Source organism: Camelus bactrianus, chromosome 3, assembly GCF_048773025.1.
Source record: "Camelus bactrianus isolate YW-2024 breed Bactrian camel chromosome 3, ASM4877302v1, whole genome shotgun sequence".
In the NCBI taxonomy this organism is placed as follows: Eukaryota; Metazoa; Chordata; class Mammalia; order Artiodactyla; family Camelidae; genus Camelus; species Camelus bactrianus.
The window spans coordinates 65,299,210-65,311,814 of NC_133541.1; the positions used below are offsets into that span (position 1 = coordinate 65,299,210).

At 34.1% G+C, this 12,605-nt stretch overlaps 1 protein-coding gene across 5 annotated transcripts in view; it reads right to left on the minus strand.

The window, feature by feature from the left end:
* Nucleotides 1-12,605, minus strand: part of ARB2A (ARB2 cotranscriptional regulator A) — a 362,742-nt gene that overhangs the window by 334,573 nt on the left and 15,564 nt on the right. The window contains exon 2 of one of the 5 annotated variants that reach the window (XM_074360373.1): nucleotides 6,581-6,717. The exons of the other annotated variants lie outside the window; for them this stretch is intronic. The gene's annotated coding sequence lies outside the window, so the exon portion shown is untranslated. The remainder of the gene's footprint in view (nucleotides 1-6,580; nucleotides 6,718-12,605) is intronic. 5 annotated transcript variants of the gene reach the window in all.

A 12,605-nucleotide genomic window follows, 5' to 3' on the forward strand; every position in this document is an offset into this window, starting at 1 on the left:
TCTCCTACCACCAAACACAATGCCTTCTATATTCAGAAACCTAATGCTGCTGAATTGAATTAGCTAAACTTACTATTTACGTTTAGTTCTCTAACGTCTAATTAGAAAAAAAAAAAAAACTTATCTCCAGGTAGTTCCAAAAACTTAAAATTTCTTTTAAAATCAACTGTAAACTGCCATTTACAAGGTCAGAATGTTTTCCTCCCGGACATGCAGACAGGCAGAGGAAAAATACACAAAGTAGCCATAAATTACCTCTAGCGTAATTCAAAATACAACTTTAAGGGAAAAAAATAGCCCTTTTAATAAACAAGGAACTATGTCAAATTCAATGTCTGGAAGCCATACTCTATAAATGGCATTCCAGTAAGCAATCATAATATCAAATTACGATTTATTAAAATCTAATTCTGCTCTGCCTTGGCCAAAGAGAAGCCATTTGAACTATACAGATGGTTTCTCCCAGGGTGCCTACAAACAGGGAAAAAAAAACCAAAACCACTATTCCTAAAGCTTAAAAGAAAACATATAACACCGATAATGGCAAAAATTAAACTAAATTAAAATGAACTAGTCAATCCATAATTGTTAATGAAATTGTATAAAAATTGCAATGAAACAAGATTGAATATTCCTCTGATTGATTCACTTATTACCCAAAAAGCAAACTGGAGTTTCCACTCAGGTGTATTTTACAATTACCTTTAAAAACTGAAGCATTTTTGTAATCAGCAGAGTAGAGCAGAAAATACTTAAAGATAATAATAATATTGAAAATAATATTTTTAAACTATGAATGTTCCAAGGGTCATACAGCAATGCTGCCCTTTTCTCAATTCTAACTGTAGGTGGGACAGTATAAGAGGAAGGGCCCTCTAGCTGTACCACTAACTGGCCACGTGCCCTTGAGAAATTACGTAACTTCTCTATGCCCCATTTTCCACATCTGTAAAATGGAAATATAATAATGCTTCCCTCATAGTATCACAGTGAAGTTAAATGTAAAACATTTAGCATAGTGGCTAATGCATAATTAAGTGCCCAACATGTGTTGGCTTGTATTATTTAACTGTTGCAAATGTATCCTAGCTTCACCACTTAATAATAGCTCTGTGGCCAGGAACAAGTCACTTAATATTCAAAATCTTCAGTTTCCTCATTTATAAAATGTAGCTCATATAATAGTGGTTGAGAATTAATATTATAGAAGGTGTATATAGTCATTAGTCAATAGTCATTGCTATTACTAGCAGTATTATTGATTCTCAATGATGTGAGGCTTCCTTACTAGACTATGAGACTATTTCGGACTGGTAAAGCATTTTCTATTAGCATGGAAGTAGTTATTTTTCTTCTGTGAGTAGGTAACTCAAATCTCTACATGGATGAAATATGTCCATATTCCTTCAAGAAACCTTTTTTAGTCTATAGGGTAGGCAGTGTGTAAGACGCCAGGGTGCAATGGTGAATAAAACATGGTCACAGCCCAGGTGGGGCTTACTCTCTGGTGACCAAATCAAACAGTCAAACTGCCACAAATAAAATACCTAAGACCCAGACTGACCATTAGAATGCTATTATAAAAAAGCAATATTCCTAAGGGCTCTCTATTTACATTCAGGAATCAGTTTAATCTGTAAAGTCCCGCAAGTACACATACAAGTTTCATCAGCAACTCCTTATTATCTACCATCCTGTAGCAGAAACGAAATAGAAATGTTCATAATGACAGATTCCAGACAGCGCTCTTTGCTAACAATTCAAAAACTAAATTAACTATTTACAGGCGATTTCTTGCATTTTTTTACCCTATTCCTCTGCCAATTCAGTATGCTAAATATGAACTGTTAGGTTATTTTTCACTGGTCTCAAATTGCCTAATTTCTAAATATAATAATTTATACAGTTTCTTCATTGTGATTGTTTCAATGACGGCAAAATTATAAAATATTTTTGATGTTAAGAGTCATTTTCAATATTCACATTTTAAAATTCTGGGGGTCCAACGTACAGCATGGTGACTGTAGTTAACAATGCTGTGTTGTATACTTGAAAGTTGGTAGGAGAGTAGATCTTAAAAGTTCTCACCAAAAAAAAAAAAAAGGTAATAATTATGTGAGGTGATGGACGTGTTAACTAACCGTATTGTGGTAATCATTTTACGATACATACATAAATCAAATCATCACATCACATGCCTTACATTTACATGTTACATGTTACATGTCAATTGTATCTCAGTGAAGCTTGAAAAAAAAAGTCCTAACTACTCTGAAATGTTTAATAACACATTCCGCTGTTAGACTTTGATCTCCATGAGGACAAGGATCAGGTCTGTTCCTAGTACAATGTCTGGTACATTTGAAGCTCAATGAATTTTGTCAGATTAACAAATAAATGAATAAAAGATAGAGGGGGAAAAAGGCAATTCACATATTAAAGAATCACTTTCAACACTCCCAAGATTAAATATCAATTAATAATCATTATTCTTATTTTATATGAGACAACCTATAAATACACATCACAATTCACTGAAGGATGCTACACAAGTTAGGAGACTACTAATTACTATCGTTGACCCTAAACCTTATAGCAGCAGATGCAAAGCAGGTAGGCATGAAGCAAAAGCAATTTGTCTACTGCTTTCTTATTCACTGTTAGATTTTTACCCTCTAGAGTTATTTTCCTTGGCTGTGGCACAGCTGGTGAAACTAAATCAGGAATATTATAAATTCTCAATTTAGTTTTCCTAATAAAAATTCAGAGTTATAACCTGCATGACCACAGATAAACACGACTGAAAATGCAGCCAGCAAGCCGTTTTATACATTTGATATAATACTAATATGTGCACTCAACATAGTTTATTTAGTATTATCTGATGGAAGTTAGGTTATAGGGAATAAAGTGGTGGAAGGATTTTACTGATGTGAATTGGGACACAGTTGACATGTTGTATACTTCATGATAACCACTGCTGTTTAAATATGGTTTCCTAGAAATGGTTACAGTATAAACTAGATGCAAAACATCTCAGCTTGCGATTTCATTCTGTGAACTACACAAAGCAATTATCATATCTCCTTCCCTTCTATGATTCCAACAGAGAATCCACTATGTATAAATAAAGCTATAAATAACTTGTCATGTGTAATCTTTATCCAGTCAGTATTTCAAAACATGAAACAGTAGAATATTTCTTATTTTCCCTGCTTGCTCGAAATACAGCATGAGCACTTATAAATGTACACAAAGATACATAGAAGCCTCAGTTTCCTGTGTCTATTTGTTTTGAGGCAGGTATTAAATTGGACCTAGACATAGATGACTTCGCAACACAAGGCCTTTCTACCTCACATTCTGAATGCTATGATGAGAAAGTACAAAATATATCACAGGACGAGTGAAATTGGGTTAATACCCTGGGACCCTTGGAGCTAGCTGATTTGGTCTCAAAGAATCAGTGCTTAGCAAAGCTCTGGAAATTCAAATCATGAGAGCCTACCCGCAATTAAAAACATAGCAAGTAAATGGGTACCAGAGATTTCTGAGGAACCAAAGACCTACCCAAAATACAGTTAAAATAGGCATGTTACTCAGAAGTTGCTCATCCACAAAGGTCAGTTGATAATAGTCCTGGACAGCTTATAGTTCTTAGGCAACAGTGTGAAAATGTATGCTCTGGAGAGTGAGAGTATGAGAGAGAGAGAGATTGTGTGTGTTTGTGTGTGTGTGTGTGTGCGGGCGAGAGAGAGACAGAGACAGAGACAGAGACAGAGAGAGACAGACATATGGGCACTGGGGAAGAGGCTAGAGAATAAAGGTACCAGACTGGAGCAGACGTGGAAGAAAAAGCCCAGGGTAATATGCGTTCTTAGTTCACAGAAAACAGAGGCTTCAAGGTTTAGTTCAAAGTGGAAATACCTGGTTTGAATCCAAGCACATCTAAAATAATTCCTTGGCTTCTCAAGAAATGTGATGAGGTTTGGGATGAGAAATCCAGGTTTTTAACCTTGATTCCACCACCTAGTAACTAAGTGATCTCGAGAAGGGTACAACTCCTAGTTAATGGGAATAACACAGAAAGTAAAAGCACTTCACTTTACAGGGTAATTATGAAGATTATATGAAAATGTAGACAAAGACATTTTATGAACTATAAATTCCTTTATAAGTATCAGTAACCCACATAATATCAGAAATCATTTGGGTCTAATTACTATGTGCTCAAACTCCAAAACGGATATCCTTATCAATTCAGCTTATAGGAATGAGAAACTTTCAACGTGCATCATTTGGATGAATCCTAAAAATAAACAATAATGTCTGACAATAAATACTTGTTGAGTTGACTTGGGTTTCCAAGGCTGCATAGATATAATCATAATGGAATTTTAATTAATTTTTATATAATTTGTTTTTCCAATGTTATTAAAACATGTATCTGGAAAAGTTCAAGTTTGTGAGTTCCACCTTTATTTAGATTAAAGCTGTGTCCAAAGAAGAACACCATTCTTCCTAAATGTGCATGTTATTCACAAAGTCACCAAATCCTTTCATACCCATTATCTTATTTGGTCATTGCCACAACTGGCATGGGTAGGCAGAGTTGAAATATCTGCACGTTACAGACACGAGGCAACCTGGATTTTGAGAAGCTAAGTAACCTGGCTAGGGCAATCCAGGCAGTAAGGGGTGGTTGGGATTCTAACTCTGGTCTTCTGATTCCTAGTTATGGCTCCTTCTACTCTATCATGATGGTAGAGTCAAACGACTCAACTCCAACTAGTAAAACCATTCCAGTTTCTTTATCTACAGAACGTTCTCACTCTTCTGTACTAATTTATACAGAAAGTATTACAATTTGGAGCTTGGGCAAACTGGAGGAAGTTAATTACATATATATAGACAAAAGCTGTCCACCAAAATTGTCTCAATCTATTTGGCTTGCTATTCAGAGTTAAGATGGATAAAAATTTCTCCTCATCACAATGGAATATTCCTCAGCCATAAAAAAGAATGAAATATTGCCATTTGCAGCAACATGGATGGACCTAGAGAATATTATACTTAGTAAATTAAGTCAAACAGAGAAAGACAAATATTATATGGTATCATTTATATGTGGAATCTAAAAAATAAAACCAATGACTCTATATACAAAACAGAAACAAACTCACAGACATAGAAAACATACTTACGGTTGTCAAAGGGGAAAAGGAAGTAGGGATAAATTAGGAATATAGGATCAACAGATAGAACTACTATATGCAAAATAGACAAGCAACAAGGATTTATGGAATAGCACTGGAAACTATATTCAATATCTTGTAATGACCCATAATGGAAAATAATCTGAAATACACATATACACACACACACAAAATTGAATCACTTTGCTGTACACCCAAGACTAACACAGTATTGTAAATATTGAAGTACACTTCAATAAAAAAATAGAAAGCAATAAATCAATAAAAAATATGTAATTCTTAAACTGGAAACAAACTGAAACAAATAAACTATTTGTCAAGTTGTTGCACATCTATTTAAAAAAAAAAATCATTCCCCATCATTCCTCCCAGTCCTTTAGCAAATTAAGCATCTGAAAGAAAGAGTCAAAAGTTAAGGTCTATCAAATACAAAGACTTTAGAAGAAACTAATATTGCAGTACTGTGTCTTTATAACAGTTTCCAAAATTGATAGACATCTTGTTAGGTTTCACAATGCTTTTCGGTTACCAAAAAGACAGAAACTCAGCAAGGCTACAAAGAAAAATTTAGAATATCTGCAAGACAATGCTAAAACAGAATCAAAGAAATTAAAAATAGCTAAGACAATTCTTAAGATAATTCTCAATTTTGAAGCCCCTCAAGAGAATAAATAATTTAGCCTTTTATGAAGTTTTCACAATATGGAGCAGAAATAGCAGAGCTGTAGTAGAGAACAAAATAATTCTCAAAAAGGAGATATGCTCATAATTTTAGAAAAACAGAAAATGTCAAACAAACAGTAGCCTCTTTGATATAGGTCAAACTAAAATGTCATACAAGCTACTTAAGAGACTTTAATTCTATGGTAAACATAAATACTAAAATACAACTAATATTATGAATGTACATAACTCCAGGCCAAAGTACCCAAACAGAAACTATCTTCATAAGATTTAAAAATAGCCAATACCATGAAATAGGAGTAATAACATATCTGCAAAGCTTGAATCAAATTTTCTCATTCCATAAACACTCTTACTAGCATCTCTGCTCACTTTGTGAGTTCAAGGTTCAACCAAAATTTTAAAATACAATATGCACATGGTAGACACTAAGGCGAATCCTCCAGATGCCCCTTCAAGGGCACTTGCTGCTCAGCAGTAGGGAGTACAATCAGCAAGCAGCCTGCAGCCGTTCACCACTTCCAAGTTGGGCTCAGATGCAGAGTGTTGCCTCAATCAAGGTCACACCTTTCCCAGGTTGACCCCCAGGAGCTGACACGGCCAAGCAGAAAAATAAAGGCCCAGCCATTGCAGCCTGATGCAAGACAGCCCTGACAGCCAGTATTTGTTCCAGAGCTCACCACCAGGCTGGCTGAGGTTTTGTCCAGTCTGCATTTAGTTCAGCTTCTCCCTCTGAGTAATCCTGTTGTCCTTGTTTTCACAAGTGTTGATCTCTAACAAACATCTTGCACTCCAAATTTTGTCTCAGCAGGTACTTCTGAAAAATCCAAGTGCAAGTTAAACCAAAAAAAATGTTCTAATGTTGAGAAAAGATGTATCCAGAATATAAAAAGAACTCTGGCAACTCAACAATAAAAAGACAAATAACCTAATTTTAAAAATGGACATGGGACATGAATATACATTTCTCCAAAGAAGATATGCAAATGACCGAAAAGCACAAAACAGACATGCTCAGCATCATTAGTCATTCATAAAATGCAAATCAAAACCACAATAGGGAAGGAAGAGTATAGCTCAGTGGTAGAGTACATGTTTAGCATGCACGAAGTCCTGGGTTCAATCCCCAGGACCTCCCTTAAATAAATAAATAAACCTAATAACCCCCCTCCAAAATAAATAAAAACAAAAAAATAAAAATAAAAAACCAAAACCACAATAAGACACCACTTCACACCCTATAGCATAGCTTCAATCAATAAGAAAGAGAATAACAAGTGTTGGTGAAAATGTGGAGAAATTGGAACCCTCATACATTGTTACTCGGAATGAAAACTGGTGCAGCCACTTGTGAAATAGATTGGCATTTTCTCAAAATGTGAAACACAGATCTACCATATGACCCAGCAATTTCACTTCCAGCCACGTACCTAATGAAATGAAAACACATGTCCATACCACCACTTATACATAAATGTTCACAGAAACATTATTCATAATTGCCAGAAAGTAGAAACAACTTTAGTGTCTATCAAGTGATGACTGGATAAACAAAATGTCATATATACCCATACAACAGAGTATTATTCACAAATAAAAAAGGAATGAAGTACTGATATATACTACAGCATAAACAACATTGAGAACACTATGTTAAGTGAAAGAAAGATCACATACTGTATGATTCCATTTATATGAAATGCCCAGAATAGACAAATACACAGAAACAGAAAGTAGATTAATGAATGGTCTTGGGGAGCTGGGGTGGGGGAGAGAATGAAGAGTGACAGCTAATGGGTACTTGTTTCTTTTTGAGGAGATGATCCCTATAGCCCAAAAGAGATATGTTTGCATTGGAGCAGTGTTCCTCACTGTGTTTTAAGTGGCTCCCTCTCTCTCCCATCTCTTCTCTATAGCTACCATGCCAAAGGGCAGGCATAGTCTCAAAAGTGAGGAGGCTTGACCATCTCACTCCTCTCTTTTGCTTCTATGAAAAAGAATTGGTAGGTGGACTTCAGAAAGACTCATTAAAACCCCAATTTTACCCAATTTCTATTAAGGACTGAAATTTGGTAATAATTGCTTTATTATTACTATTATTATTATCTTGATTATTGTTGCAACTGATCCCACACATTATACTAACTTACTTCAAAGTTGAAAATCTACCATTTGTTATAGGGAAAAAAAAAAAGAGAAGGAAAATCTTGAGCACATAATCAAGCAATTTACTCTTAAGCCCAGTAAGCTATACTAATAACACTAGCAATAAAGTTTAATGGCAAAGTTAGGCTTTGCAGAGACCACAGTTGTACTGCAAATAGGCATTTAAGTACCACTCATATCCAATGTCTACTGACAGTGGACTCCTTATTGTTTACTTAAGGGGAAAATATCTGTGAAGCCGGACTTTACCTAAATGTGTTAACAACTGGGAATGTTATCATTTAAGTGTTTTAAGAATGAATGATCTTTTTTTTTTTTTTTGGGCCTCTAGAATTTCCCAATTCTTTATGAAGTAATAGTACTTTCTAGAATTTCATGTTTGTACCATATTTCAATAATGCCCACATCCTGGTACCAACAGGTGATGAATTTATTAGAGAGAGATTTTTGGGAGGTTCTCTATTGCTGTGATACTACAAATATCTGATCTTAAAAAAAGAGAATTAGAAATGTGATACTTCACCTTTTTAAACTACCATATTAGTTTCAGTGGTTATTTACTTTATTCAGAAAACAATACACACAATTCATACCCTGACTAAATTAACAAAGGATTTGAGGCAACAAAATTCTCTTATTCCCAAAACAAGGAGCTTTGAACCCTCTTGGCTTCTACAAATTATTTTTCCCCACAAGAAACAACCATCACTTAGCCACACAATTAATTGCAGCCACTATTAATTAAGCCATACTATTAATTACACAATTAAAACTAACTCTGTGGCACTGAAGTTGTCAGTACAAGAACACTGTGTGGAATGTTAAGCCATTTATGTTATTAGACCTATGCTTAAACAGTATGCCAGATGGCTTTCATTAATATTGTCTACATAAGCACAAAGTGGTAGAATCCCTTCCTACGATCATGAGAATCAAGAATTTTACAACTAGATTTTATTTGCCGTATTACAGTTAAGTTCCCCAGGAACCCTCTTGTTGAGAATAACTAAACTTGGAAAGTACATTACAAAACATTACAGTCTCTACAAATGTTACTCATTAAATTAACATAAATGAAGAAACCATAGTAACTTCAAAATCTGCAGAAAAGTATTTGATAAAATTCAATACTCACTTTTGGAAGAGAAGCCACAGCAAATTACAAATAAAAAAAAAGAACACCCTTAACATGATAGAGATAAAAATTACAATAAAATTACTCTCCGTAGTAAGTTATTAAAAATATTATCTTTAAAATAATGATGGGCATTCTTTCCTGCCAATTTACTATTACCATGTCTAGTCAAAAAATTTTGGAGGTTCTAATCAGTATAAGAAGATATTTAAAAAATTAACAAGTATAAAGACTGAAAATTAAAAAAAGTTACCATTATTTGCAGATAACATAGTTATCTAAAACGACAATAAAATAAGAAGTATCAAGAAACAAGATCTTCAAAACTTAAAAAAATAAGAAATCTCTTATTAGAAATTAAGAGAACTTAGCAAGATGGCTAAAGCAATTTTTATATAAAAATAGTGTTTCATAAACACCAGCAACAATCAGTTATAAAGCATATTTGGTTTTTTTTAGACATCATTTATAACAAAATATAGCAAAAAATAATTTACATAGCAAGAACAGATCTAACAAGGTGTGTTAAGCCTATGCACAGAAAATGATAAAATGTTACTGAAAGACATTAAGAAGACTGAGATACATGAAGAGATATACTATATTCATGGACAGAAAGACTCAATACTATGAAGATACCAAATTGATAAATCTGTAATTGATTTCTAATTTATAAATGGATTCAACAAAATTCCACTCAAGCCCAACAGAGTTTTTTCACAAATCTTAAAAACGAATTCAAAAAATCACATGGAACAAGAATGGCCAAGAAAATAAAACACTTCTAAAAAAGAGGAATATGATAGGAAGGCTTGCCTTACCAGGCATAACAGTAATTAGGACAATATGTCATTAATAATATAATAAACTCATTGACCAACAGAACTTCAAAGTAGATTCAGATAATATTGACACATCACCGGGGAAGGGATGGACTCATCAATAATTGGAACTGGTTAACTACACAGTAAAAAAATGAAATTAGATACTGCATTTCCACTGATATCAATTCTGAATAGATTAAAGGCGTAAAAGTAAAAAGCAACACTTTAAACTTTTTAGGGGAAAATATAGAAGACTACTGTTTTGATGTTGGGGCAGGAAATACAACTGTAATGAAATATTCTTTCACACTCACTACACTAGAAAATATTAAGAAGTGACAATACCCAAAGTTAAAAAGAATAGAGTATAATGGAGATTCTTACTCACATTGCTGGTTAAAGTACATATTAATACAACCACGTTGAAAAAACTGGCATAAGATATCCAGGTTAAACATTCTTATAATCTTCAACCCAGTAATCTCACATCTTGGTCCAAGCATTAAAAATGTTCAGGAAATGCTCATTAACATAAAAAAAAGCCAGTTTTATAGCTGCATTACAAATTACGTCAAAATGTAGTTGCCATAACAAACATTGATAATCTGCAGTTTCTATGGATCAGAAATTTGGAAGCAGCTCAGCTGGGAGGTTTGGGCTCAGATTCATGAGGTTGTAATCAAGATACACTGGCAAGGTCTGCAACCATTTGAAAGTCTGACTGGGGCTAGAGATGGCTCACTCACACAGATAAATTACTGGTACTGATTGTTGCTAGAAGCCTAAGTACCTCCCCACATGGGCTTCTTCATAGGTCTGCCTGAGTAACACCATGCCATGGCTTCTGGCAGACAGATAGAGCCAGGCAAGCACGGACAAAGCTACAAAATTCTCACCATCACTTCCATGATATTCTTTTGGTACAAAGGACAACCCTATTCAATGTAGGAAAGGTCTACACAAAGGCATGACTATGAAGAAGCAAAGATCATTGAGGCCATCTTCAAATCTGGCCACCACAACTGGAAAAGGCTGTTTTCCAATTATAGGAGGGCAGATACACTGCAGTATATTAATAGATATGAACAGTACATAGCAGTGAAAATGAATGAACCACCACCGCACTCAAAAACATGGATGAATGCTCCAATACTGAGTAAACAACCAAGAATCAGAAAACAACCAAGAATCAGAAAACATACAGTATAATGTCATTTACACAGAGCCCAAAAACAAACTAAACTAAAATAATTTATTAGTATTGAAATTTAGGTGATAAAACTGTAAAAAAAAATCAAGAGAAATTCAGAATAGTGGTTACCTCTGGGAAGGAGGGGAGGGCATGAAGTGGGGAGAAATACATAGGTCAATGCAAATGTTGATCGTGCTTTGAGTCTCAGACTGAGTGGTGAATTTAAAGCTGTTCATTACATTATTATGGTCTATAACTCACGTAAGCACTCCATATAGGGCAGTCACTTTTGATTCTGTATATAATATATGTATAATCACATACAAGCCCTGGTTGAACATATTTTTTTTCAGTTTATCAACAATTTATTCTAAAGTAAATGATAGAGAAAAACACTAAAAGAAAAGGAATATTGTAACTAATTTTAGCAGTACTACCTTTCATAAATTGTTCTTTAGGGTATTTTTCTCTAAACATAATGCTGGGACTCCAATCCTGTCTATTTAGTCAGAAATTTGGGAGTCCTTCTGTTGAGTAAACCCAAGAAGCAGTTATAAGGAAAAAAGGATAAACAGATATTGAGCAAACTTCAGAGCAGTTATATATCAATAAAATATGATATTATTGAAACTCAATTGATTCCTTGCCTATTTTGAAATAGGAGTAATATTTTGAATAAAAATTGATTTTCTCAAAAGCTGTTGCTCCAGCTACTGAAAAAGAAAACTATAATTTTTAAAACCTGTATTAAAAATTAATAATATCCTAAAACTTCATAATAAAATACTTAAAAATACAACTATGAACATGAGCTATTACTTGTGTTTTTGTTCTCTGCTTGGTAACTGCCACTAGTAAGGATAACAAGTAAAATCTGCCTTTGACAATATACAAGCAATTAAAATGTTTAAATGCTGGCATAAGGGGCAGTTACAAGCAACTTGAACATAAAAGGTGAGGACTAAGAATTCATTTCAGAACAATCTGTCCCCTTGACTGCTAAAGGATAGGCTCGTGGAGTCACAATAGACTATTTTCCACACAGGATCATCTACCAATCTTTCAACATGACAAAAAAATGAGCTTTAATTCTGAGGGGAAACAAATTTAGTAACCATCTTTGTTTTTCCAAAATAAGGAGAAAAAGGAAAATGCTGTAACAGCAGCCACTGGAGGGAGGACTTGATGCTGGAACGAGAATAAAGCAAGCATAAAACATTTTATCTGGTGCTTTGTCTGAAGATAACATTTTGTTAAACTCATTTCTATTTGTTTAAATGACAAATGCTGAAAATACTGCTTTTTCTGCATGAGAGTTAAACTTCCTTTCACTGAAAAACAGATGTTGATGCAACCATCCTTTATTGGTACACAAATTAGCAGCGAGA